The following is a 9,696-nucleotide window of genomic DNA, read 5'->3' as shown; positions in this document are numbered from 1 at the left end:
TCCCATTACACTTTTCATACCAGGACTTCTAAATCTCCACTTTGACCACTGGTAACATTTAAGAAAACTTCCACAAATAACTGTAGAAACCAATCAGATGTTTCCCTTCATTCTCTAATCTTTTCTAGAAAAATGAGTAAAGCCGGTAACACACTGCAGAAAGTTTCTCCAGATGTGATATCTTTAGTGATTTTACCAGCGACTGACAGTCCCAATCAGCAGCTGATTCCTGTGTACACACTATATGCGTTTTACAAGATTTACCTTCAGATTTGTCATAACCATTGGCTGACAAGATTGTGACTCTGTAAACTCGATGGAGATCTATGGACACTGCTGGTTGTGAGTGCAGACACACTTCTACATTTGTCGGACATCGTTCCATCATTTATAATGATTTTTAGTTCGGTTATAAGATAAAATTAACCAATGCGATGAGCTTTGGAGCGATAAAACATGATTGTTAGAGTGTTGTTACCAGGTCAGAGGGATCTACACGGCTGAGGCCATTACACCTACATACATTGTGTTGGGACACTTGGAACAAACTTGCTTTTGGGGGAATTACAGGAGCCCTTTAAAACTTTGAAAAAAATAATACAAAATAAAAAAAAATATATAATAAAAAAAAGTTAGACAAAAGGCTGCAAACATTACTCAGAATTGTTCAGTAATGAGGGTACAGTCATGCAATGATATCACTATTTGTGGTTTTAAAGCACAGAACAGAGAGAGAGAGAACTGTAATAGGGAGGGGGGGGGGAGATGCAGTGAAAGTTCTGCTGTTATAAGCATTTAACAATGACAGAATATATTTAAAATCCCTCCACCTCCCTCCAGCCCTGTACATCTGTGTACAGCCCGGTTTAACTGCTTGCCCTTGTGGACCCCTGATGTGACAGGGCTTGTATGCACCTCTGCACTGTGCATGTACTGCAGTAATACCCTACTAGCCCCATGCACTGTGCATGTACTGCAGTAATACCCTACTAGTCACATGCACTGTGCATGTACTGCAGTAATACCCTACTAGTCACATGCACTGTGCATGTACTGCAGTAATACCCTACTAGTCACATGCACTGTGCATGTACTGCAGTAATACCCTACTAGTCACATGCACTGTGCATGTACTGCAGTAATACCTTACTAGTCACATGCACTGTGCATGTACTGCAGTAATACCTTACTAGTCACATGCACTGTGCATGTACTGCAGTAATACCCTACTAGTCACATGCACTGTGCATGTACTGCAGTAATACCCTACTAGTCACATGCACTTTGCATGTACTGCAGTAATACCCTACTAGTCACATGCACTGCAGTAATATCCCACTAGTCACATGCACTGCAGTAATGCGCTACTAGCCACATGCACTGTCTCCAGTATCCTAGATATCTATACAGCTGCCACTTCCTCATTCATATATCAACAACAAGCATGTTGTATGCAGCATGACCAATGTTTGTTATTATAATATACAATAATTATAAGATTTGCAATGCTTAGCGCTGGCATGAACATTTGATAGCCAATGGCAAGATGTGGCCCCAAATGCTTTATTGTGGCCCTAAGGCCCCTGGCATATCTACACAACATCTATTTTATCATATATTTTTGTAATTAGATCCAACACAATGTTTTTCATGTTCAAATAGCAACACAAATCGTTATTAAAAAAGACACTTTTGGGGACGATTTAGAGCATGGGTGTAAAATGCCCAATACACAGCATGATTTGGAGTATTGAAGGGGCGGGGCATAGCCCAGTATTAGCATGCAGGGTAATAATAGATCTGTAGTATGTGTGTGTGCAGCCTGCGGCATTTTACCCTGCGTGCAGAGATGGTGTTTTTGCAGCTCTTGCAGAGTTTGCAAAACTGCAGGTTATGCATCTGGGTAAACTGTGCAACTGGCTCTAAGTCAGCCTCTTTGTACACAGTTCATAGACACATGCATCCCAGCAAATTATCACATACAAATGATCATAAAACAAAGCACAAACATATAATGATATAAAGGGTGGAAACTAATATATAAATGTAATAACCAGACACTTACTGGAGCCAGAGAAGGGAACTCTCCCATGCTGCAGGATGGATCATTTGTTAGTAAAGTCACACCATGAGTTAGGACCTAATCATATTAATTTTTTTGCAATACTACTAATGCAAATATAATATTTACTTGCACATAGTGCAGAGGGCAGGTAAACCAGGATCCCTGGTGCAGAGTAGTGCATACATGGCACAGTCCCCAGGCAGAGGTGGTAGATAAGGTCTATATAATAGTGAGGGGTGATGTCAGTAACTGCCCTGTCCTGGTACATTCATATCTGCTGACCCTGTGTGGTTACATCCAACCATTGTGTCATTACAGTGTTAGATTGACAGCAGCTGGCTGGGAGGCGGGCTCTCCGCCCTGTCACTCAGCAGAGGCTCTGTCCTGTGATTGGCTGAGCGCCGGCGGACACGCCCTCCCAGTCCCACTCCCAGTACACACAGTCCGGGAGCTGTCAGACTGCACTGGCTGCTGCTGGGATCTATATATACCCTGAGCCCGGTACTATGGCTGCATGCTGAGGTCCTGCTCACCCCTCTGTGGGGCTGCAGAAGTCATCTCATGGTAAGAACCTGTCAATCATGTGTCTGTGGGCAACTAGTGACAGTACACCAGGGACTGGGCACAGGGGGGCAGTGACAGTACCCCAGGGACTGGGCACAGGGGGGCAGTGACAGTACCGTGACAGTACCCCAGGGACTGGGCAGTGACAGTACACCTGGGACTGGGCAGTGACAGTACACCTGGTACTGGGCACAGGAGGGCAGTGACAGTACACCTGGGACTGGGCACAGGGGGGCAGTGACAGTACACCTGGGACTGGGCACAGGAGGCCAGTGACAGTACAACAGGGACTGGGCACAGGGGGGCAGTGACAGTACACCAGGGACTGGGCACAGGGCGGCAGTGACAGTACACCAGGGACTGGGCACAGGGGGGCAGTGACAGTACACCAGGGACTGGGCACAGGGGGGCAGTGACAGTACACCAGGGACTGGGCACAGGGGGGCAGTGACAGGACACCAGGGACTGGGCACAGGGGGGCAGTGACAGGACACCAGGGACTGGGCACAGGAGGGCAGTGACAGGACACCAGGGACTGGGCACAGGAGGGCAGTGACTGTACACCAGGGACTGGGCACAGGAGGGCAGTGACAGGAGATAATGTTCCACTTGGAGGGGCTATATATATATATATATATATATATATATATATATATATATATATATATATATATATATATTTATATATATATATATATATATATATATATATATATATATATACATACACAGTGGCAGGGTTACTAATCCATTTACAGGGGCAAAAAACTAGTTATATGGCAACTGCAACAGTGACAGAAGGGGGCAAACTTACTTACATGGTCTTTAGACCAAGTGGCATTTATAGGGGCACTGTTCCCAATGGCAGGGTGGCAGGGGGCACTGTTCCCAATGGCAGGGTGGCAGGTGACATTAGTCTAGTTATCATTACACCTGTAATAGAGACGTTGCAGAGCTGTAATACCGCATACTTGCGGCTGAGTTGCTGTGTTTGGGATCTTGTTCCCTTGTGTCATTCAGGTGCTGATAAATCATTTATCAATGGCGTTTTTGTATTTAACACACTTGAAAGTGACACTCACAACTACCCCCCCCCCCCCCCAACACATGGGATGTCATGTTACATGTCTCCCCCAACACATGGGATGTCATGTTACATGTCTCTCCCGGCTCCTTATTGTATGTTCCTGTCTTCTCTAACTTACATGTCACTTCCTCTGTGACCCCGGCTATAACTCAACCATGCTCAGCACCTAATTATAGCGACCCAGAATTTTATACTATCCATCGGGAAGGGGGGAGGGGGGGCTTGCTGGTGCTTTATTTGTGAGTGTGGGTAACTCAGGTAAGAGTGAGTGTTACACTGTTCTCTCTTGTTTGAATTGTGTGTTCTGCGAAATTATAATCCAAAATACCCCCATGTGCTGAAAGAGATTCTAAGAAATATTTTGTGTGAGGGACAATGTACATTTCATACATTTACACAATAGAATAATGTATATGTGAAGAAATATAACTCAATGTATCACTGAATGCAAAACATGTTCATCAACTCGTCAACATCTGTTCTATGCAGTGGGACAGGGTAGCAGGATTGTGTCTGTAAGAGAAAATAATAACTGGCAGGAACAGAGTTCTATATAGAACTCCTGGGGGTAAATATATCAAGATGAGAGTTTTCCGGTGGGTTGGAGAAACCAATCAGATTCTAGCTATCATTTATTTAGTACATTCTGCAAAATGACAGCTAGAATCTGATTGGTTGCTATAGGCAACATCTCCACTTTTCAAACCCGCCGGAAAACGCTCAGCTTGATACATTTACCCCCTGGTGTTAATCGTATCAGGGATGGCACAAGTTTATTGGCTGATCTAGTTATTGTAATCCTAATTTTTTTTACTAACTTTACTGTTTAATGGTAACATGGACATCGCACAAATAAAAATATATATTAAGGTTCAAGTTCACACCTTGACTTCGCCCCCCTCTAACCCTCCTCCTGAACCTATATCTGGGCAGGGCGTCTGTCTTATCGTGTGGCTCTGGATACTTTATTTGACGATCTGAGCAAAGTTCTGAATAACCAGCGATGAGTGTGATTAGCAGCCGACACTTTACATAGACTGTGTGTCATACAAGCGGCTGAGTCATGGGTATTAACACATGTATAATGAAAGTATGGTATCATGCTTGGTCTGTGTACCGGGGTACAAATCTTGAGTAATTATGGTCTTTATATCCAGATGTACGTGATTCATTCTGACACTATTATCTGTTGCTGATTCAGATGAACATTGCTGTGTCATACATAACAGTATCCTGGGTCTAGAAGGCTGTAACTGAGATACACTCAGCTGTACCATCAACTGATTTATATATATTGGCCTAGTGCACAGTACCACTTCTTTTTGTTCCGTGTGATGGTTGTAATTCTCAGTGTCAATCCTTGTTCTCTACAGACAACTGCACAATCCCGCTTCTCTCATCATGGGGTCTATTTATCACCCTTCGTTTTTTTCTGTAGAAACTTTTCAATCCTCATCGCATAGATGCGGATTGAAAAGTTTCTCATATGTATTAAAAATCAACACAGGAACAGCCGTTCCGAAAAACGGCTGCTCCTGTGTAGTCTTACACTTACCTAACACTGGATTCTTCTCTTTTCCTCCCTCTGCGGTGCCGATCGTCCCTCTTTCAATCCCTGTGCGCATGCGCCGACTGGTAAACTCGGGCATGCGCACAGAGATCCGTGTCTGCAGGAACCTGAGGCATGTGATGGAGGGATCATGTGATCCCTCCACACATGCGCTGTGCAGCTCTGCTCGTCAGAGCAGCGCTGTTTTCAGTGTAAAGTTTCCCTTATGTTAATGTACGCCAGCTTCAGAGGGCGCCAGCTTCAGAGGGCGCCAGCTTCAGAGGGCGTACATTAACAAGTAAAAAAAAAAGAAATATTTCACCTGCCAGATTTTAATACATAGCGTTACTGAGCACTCCCCATACATTGTTATGGGGAGTGCTCAGAAAAACGCTAATGGGTGCAAAGCAGCAGATATCTCCGATATCTGCTGCTATGCTAGATTAATACATAGGGATTTTAACGGTAAAGCCCCGAAAACAACATTTTCGGGGCTTTACAAGGGGGAAATACTTTAATAAATAGACCCCCATGTGCGTTAAATGTTGTCCTCAGAATATGTTCTTATTGTGTATGTATGTAACGTTGTGATGTAATGCTCTGTTGGTATTATGTAAAGTCAGCTGCACAGTGCCACTTCTCTTCTTCTGTGTGCAATTCTCAGTATCTGATTTTATTCTGACCCAGGTTTCTTGATCGCATTGTGACCGTAAATGTTTTATTTTCCCAAGTACACCCTAATAAGTGTAAATTTATAATACGCCAGAATACGTTTACCAATACACACTTTAGGACTTGTTTTAAAAATATCCTTCCATTTGTTTGGAATATATATATTTTTCCTGCATATTCAACTGCTATTTTGAGTTTAATATTAATTGTTGGAAGAACCACTTGAATCTGCCAGATGTATCCATAGGTTGAGAAACCGTGGCAATGACTGCACTTTATAATTTCTCTTGTTTTTGATCTGGTTGCAATTATTAGGATTTTTTGGGTAAATACAACTGCACAGTACCACTTCTCTTGTTATGTGTGCAATTCTCAGTATCTGTTTATATACAGACGACTGTGCAGTACAACTTCTCTTGTTTGGTATGCTGAGCGTAATTACCAGTATTTATTCTCATTGTATGGGAAAGGACAACTGCACAGTACCACTTCTCTTACTTTGTATGCAAGTCTCAGTATCTGTTCTTTACCACTTAATTCTTATTGAAGAATACAAACAAATCCCACCATTACCCATTGCAGTAATAATGACACGATGGGGATTGTAATACACAAAGATCCACAGAGACAAACCTGCTGGATAGAGACCTATATCCCTGGAAAACATGATCTAATGTTTGTGACTGTTCATCTGAACCGCGTATGTGCAGCTCAGCTTAAATAAATAAGTACATAAATATGTTTATGGGCAAGAAAATTCCTTTTATATCGTTTTATCAGCTAATTGTTGCCCTCTAATAATGTGTTATTCATCTAAAATGTCTAATTAACCACCCACAGACTCATCCCATCCTTGTTAAAGTGGGAATACAATGAGACGGTGCATGCAGCGGCTTGTGGTTATTGGCATATTAATAAATGAGTGTACGATATAATGTCTTTATAGTCCATGTGCACAGGAAGTGAGACATATATCTGATTACAGCAGGGTTAATCTACTAACACGGCATTTAGTGCAAAATATGCAATGAACTGCAGCAACCACTTAAGCTGGGTACACACTACAGAAATTTCGACCAACCTTTTATGCCGAGCGATTTTACATGCGACCGATGGTCCGATCGCTCGGTCCATGGACTGCACACACACTAGCCTTGTTTAGGACGATAAAGGGAAGAGCGGACGTCCCTTTAGCGACTTTTTACTGCCATGTTGTCGTGAGCAATGACTGTAATTTCATACTGTTATGGATCGGTCGGAAGGTTATACACACTGCACAGCGGAAACGAGATTGGAACGGAAATATTAAATGGTACGACCAACCAAATGAGGCGATAATCGTCCATTTGGTCAGACTTTCGACCATCGTGTCACTGCACACACTGACCCGACTTTTGAACGAGCGGTCGTATGACGGCTGATTGAGCCGAATGTTGGACGAAAACAGTGTAGCGTGTACCCAGCTTTACTAGGCCCTCACCTACTCCACTGACCCATACATCTCTAACCTCCTCTCCATTCACACTCCATCCCGTTCCCTGAGATCTGACCAAGACTTCTCCCGGACTCCCCCCTCCACTGGAACGACCTCCCGCACTCCATCCGACGGTGCTCTAATTTGTGCACCTTCAAATAGGCACTCATCATCATCATCATCATCATCATGTTATTTATATAGCGCCACTGATTCCGCAGCGCTGTACAGAGAACTCGCTCACATCAGTCCCTGCCCCATTGGAGCTTACAGTCTAAATTCCCTGACACACACACACACACACACACACACAGACCGACAGATAGAGAGAGAGACTAGGGTCCATTTTGATAGCAGCCAATTAACCTACCAGCACTCAAAACTCATCTGTTCCTCAAAGCCTACCAGTCTTCCACCCAACCCTTTCTCCATGTTTGACTACCTCACCCTCTCTCATCCCCCTGCAGCTACTCGCTCCTCTTGCGTTGATCCTCTCTGCCCTCCCTTAAGAATGTAAGTTCTTGCGAGCAGGGCCCTCGTCCCTCTTGTCTCTCTTATTCATCTGCTCCAACCTCACTGCGCTATGTTTGAAGTCCTGTTCTACCCTGTATGGTCCAATGTCTGTTTTCTGTAGGGCGCAGCGGACATTTAGTGGCACCCTATGAAGGTTAATAATAAAAATAATAACCAATCAGAAATTTGCTTTTATCTGTCTAAGACAAGCCTGGCCAATCTGTGGCGCGCCAGGTGTTTGTGAAACTACAAGTCCCAGCATGCTTTGCTAGTAGATGGGCAGGGCATGATGGGACATGTAGTTTCACAACGCCTGGAGAGCCACAGGTTGGCCAGGCTTGGTCCTGTTACCGTCGGTCAGTGCAAATTTTGCACATGCTGTAAATGCACTGAGCTCTGTGTGTCTCAGTAGACAGCCGCTCCAGAATGTCTGTTCTGTATGAGGAGCTGTATTAGATACAGGCCTCTGACCTCTGTGACCGCTCTGTGTTATAGTGACGTGTGTCTGAGGATTGTACCATGCAGACCCTGCCTAGCAAGATGAAACTTGTTTACCACCATATACCAGCATCCTGTCACTTCCAGTTCAGCCTGTCCTACGCTCTCATTGCTACATCTGCAGTCTCACTCTCACCACAAACTCTCTTATTTGGGTTCAATAAGTAGAAACTCAAACAGAGCACTAGAGGAACGAGGCCGCACATCCGTTACTCTCTGCGCCGTTTCTGTTTTGTCTGAAAAGCAGAACTTACCAAGCGCTGAATTGCAAATCTCACTTTACAAGATTAAAAGTCCTTCGTTCTGCTTTGGCTGCCTTTGGTGGACCCGGCCTTCCTCTGAAAGGGAAGTTCCCCTAGTTCTATATTTTATACTTCTAAGACGGTTGCAGCATTTAAATACATTTTGCAATTAAATGTCTTTAACTTATCACGGCCCTTTTTGTAATATTACGCGGATGACTATCCTGCTCCGTGGGAGCGATGGTGGCACTTTAAGTCCTGCCGATTAGCGTTGTTTGTGTATTTGTGTTGGTGGCCACATTAACATGTTTAGTTGGAAGTTTTGTTGTGATTTTGTTGTTGAGTGAAAGCGGAGCTCACTTATCGCAGCGTTTTGGCAGCCGCAACACCTGTCACTCGTGTCGGCAGATATTGTGCGTTTTATAACCGAGCACATCCACAACTACGCTCTACCTGTCACTGGCTTCAGCAATAATAGGCTGTGTGTTCGTAGGAAGGAACTTTAGACCTCCCCATTAAAGGTAAACAGGAGCAGTTGAATAATATATTGGTTTGTCTCCAGACCATGGATTGTGTATAATTACACAGCACACAGCCCTGTTTACTCTATTAGTCATAGATAAGAAGGTTTGGTGTAGTGAAACACAAGTCTCATTTAGCTAACATGCACAATACTTATAATTTTCTAGGTTTATGGCGTTGACGGATCTCTTTTTTTTTTTTTGTAGACGGTAGTTGCTCAAATATTTGAGATCAAAGAGCTGACAGTTATCACCGGCCCGGCTGTAGGGCTTTCTGATTTCATCATGGGGCGCCTGCGCTGTGTTATGAGGTTAAAGTCTGCAGCCTGGAACTGATGTCTGTCTCTGCGGCCCTTAAAGGGCTAGTAAAATATTATTTGGGCAAAAAGCTGAAATGATAAAACATAGCATGTCAGTTATACACTGTGTACGAGTCTACCGATCTGCAATGGGAACATTTTTGTTACCTATGAGACTTGCAAGTGGAACATAATCTCTGGCTTGCAGGGAC

At 43.8% G+C, this 9,696-nt stretch overlaps 1 protein-coding gene across 4 annotated transcripts in view; it reads left to right on the top strand.

Annotated features, from left to right (window-relative positions):
• The first annotated feature begins 2,511 nt into the window (after window positions 1–2,511).
• MICAL2 (microtubule associated monooxygenase, calponin and LIM domain containing 2) overlaps window positions 2,512–9,696 on the top strand; it is a 157,963-nt gene continuing 150,778 nt past the window's right edge. For all 4 annotated transcript variants that reach the window (XR_012679496.1, XM_075188464.1, XM_075188463.1 and 1 more), the window contains exon 1: window positions 2,512–2,629. The gene's annotated coding sequence lies outside the window, so the exon portion shown is untranslated. The remainder of the gene's footprint in view (window positions 2,630–9,696) is intronic.

This window comes from Mixophyes fleayi, chromosome 10 (assembly GCF_038048845.1).
Source record: "Mixophyes fleayi isolate aMixFle1 chromosome 10, aMixFle1.hap1, whole genome shotgun sequence".
Lineage (NCBI taxonomy): Eukaryota > Metazoa > Chordata > Amphibia > Anura > Limnodynastidae > Mixophyes > Mixophyes fleayi.
Note: the sequence above shows the minus strand (reverse complement) of the source record. Positions and strands in the feature narration are given on the sequence as shown.